The sequence below is a fragment of the Lonchura striata genome, chromosome 37, assembly GCF_046129695.1.
Source record: "Lonchura striata isolate bLonStr1 chromosome 37, bLonStr1.mat, whole genome shotgun sequence".
Taxonomy (NCBI): Eukaryota; Metazoa; Chordata; class Aves; order Passeriformes; family Estrildidae; genus Lonchura; species Lonchura striata.
The window spans coordinates 3575088-3577587 of record NC_134639.1 but is presented as its reverse complement, the minus strand read 5'-3'; positions in this window follow the sequence as shown (position 1 = coordinate 3577587).

The following is a 2500-nucleotide window of genomic DNA, read 5'->3' as shown; positions in this document are numbered from 1 at the left end:
CGGAGGGGGCCCCTTTTTTTCTCTCTCGCCGAGGGGGCACGCACGCGGGCCGCCCCCGGCTTCGACCGTACGAGCACACAACGCAACGAACCGAGTGGGGGGGGAAAGAAAAACCATCCGAGAGCGAAACGCCCAACGGAACGCTCCGAAGGTCGGCGGGAAAGGCGGGGGGACCCGCGTCCCCGACCGCCTCCCCCCGCCGCTACGAGCGAGGGGAGACGCCGCCGGCAAACTGTGCCGTCCTCCGGAGGCGGCCCAGGCGCCCGGGCTCGGCCCGGCCTCCGCACGGAGGAGGCACGCGGCGCGCGCCGGACCGCGGGGGGACACGGCGGCCCGCCCGGCCTCGCTGCAACGGGACGACGGGACGCACGCGGCCGGGGGCGCGGCCGTCGGCCCCCGCGCGCGCCGCTCTCCCTTCTCACCGCCGCTCCGCGGACCCGCGGAGCGCCGCCGCGCCACCGCGCGGCCGGCTCGCTCTCTCTCCCCAGCGGCCTTGCCGCGCTCGAGACGGCACGCGACGGCCACCGCCCAACCGGCAACGCCCCCCGCGGGACCGCTCCCGCCGGGAAGGGCGAGCGCCCGGCGGACGCGCTCCGCCGCCGGCGCCGGAGGCGGGCGCCGCACCGAGACCCGAGCCGGCGTCGCGAGCGCCCGGAGCCTGCCGGACGGCTGACCCGCCGCCGCAACGGCCGCACTCCCGGGACCGCCGCCGCCTCGCACCGTCACGGAGCCCCTTTTTCCTCGGGCACGCGCGGCCCAGGGGAAGGCGTGCGGCGCCGAGCCGGGGGGGTAGGCGGGGAGGGGGGCAGCGACGCCCACCCTTTTCTCCCCGCTGACCGGGCGGGGAGACCGGGCGGGGAAGCGCCCCCCCCCCCAACCCCCCACGGCCGCCGCGCGCACGACCTTCCTCCGGGGCTCCGCGAGCGGACGGAGAAAAGGGCGACGGGGAGGCGGCGGGCGGGGCCCGGGCCGGGACCGCCGCCGGCGACGGCGGGCGCCGTCCGGCCGGCCGTCCCCGCTGGCGGGGGACACTCGCCGAGCGGCGCCGCCGCCGCTCGGCACGGGGCCGCCCGCGCTCGCGGACTCTCCGGCGACGGAGGGACCTGCCGAGCGCTCGGCCCCGGGCGGGCGGGCGGTCCCTGAGCCGGGGACGGCCGGCGACCGGCGCCGCCGGCGCGCTCGAGGAGAAGGCCGTCGAGGGGAGAGAGACGGCGCGGCCGCGCCGCGCGCGGCGCCGCACCCCAGAGACCGCAGAGGCGGCCGAGGAAGGAGGAGAGCGCGGCGGGCCCCGGCGGCCGCAACCCCGCAGCTGAGGAAGGGGCGAGAGAGCGCGCGCTCTCTGCCGGCGTCGCCCGTTTCGAGGCGAGCGGGTCGGCCCCCGCGGCCGACCGCGCGCCGCGGCCTCTCCGCCGAGGCCGGGCCGCGGAGAGGGGGGGGCAGGGCGCCCCTCCCCGGCGCGGCGCGACAAACCCCCCGCGCGCGGTAACGCGGCGGGACGACGGCCGCGCGGCCGGTGGCCGCGGGCACCACCGCAGGGGATCACGCGGGAGTAGCTCCCCACCCCTCAATGGAGCCGCGCACCGCCGCCCGGCAACCGCCGCCGCCGCCGCCGCGGCGGAAGGACGCGCCGAGCCGCCCGAGTCTTTAAACCGCCGCCCCGGCTCGGCGGCGGCCCTTTCGCGGCCCCCTCCCCGCAGCGTTTGACGACGCCGAGGAAAAGGAAGCCGGGGGGCCGCCGGAGGCGCGGAGCGCTAGGTACCTGGCCCTGGGGCGAGGGAAACGACCTGCATGGCCCCGCCGGGGTGCCTCCCCCGCTGCCGCCCTCGGGGGAGCGTCCACCGGCGGGGGCGCGCCCGACGTCTGCCGCCACCACCGCGGCGTCCTTCTCGGGGCCCGGAGTTTCCCTCAGTAGCCCGGCGCTGCGCCCGAGAGGACCGCCGCGGCTCGGGCCGCCCCGCCGGTGCGGGGACGCGGCCCGGCCGCCGAGCGACCTCGCCGACCACGCCGGGAGAGGCCGCGGCGACGACGACGCCGGCGGGGCGAGGAACGCCTTCGCCGCCGCCTCCGCCGCCGCGCCTCCCCGGCGGCGGGTCCCGCGCGCTCCCCCGCCACGAAGCGCGGCCCGGAACGCCCGGAGGACCTCGACCCCCGGCGTTTCCCCACCCTCTGCCGCGCCAGAGGGCCCGCCTCGGGCCCGAGAGCGGGGCTCTACCCGGCCGGGCAAAAGCCCCGCTTCCCCGGTGCGGGAAGAGCCGGAGGAGCCGCCTCCTCCGAGCCCCGAAGGCGCGGGCGCGCCTCCGGGAGGGGGCCGTGCCGAGCACCCCTCTCCCTTCCCGGCACCCGGGCGGCTCCCGCGCAGCAGGGGCAGAGAGAGCGAGGGCCGGGCTCGGGCGAACTCGGGCCGCGCCAGGGGGCCCCCGCACGCAGAGCGGCGGGGGTGGTGGGGGGGCCCGCGAGAGCACCGGCGACCGGCGTTCGACGGCGCCGGCCGCGGCGGCGA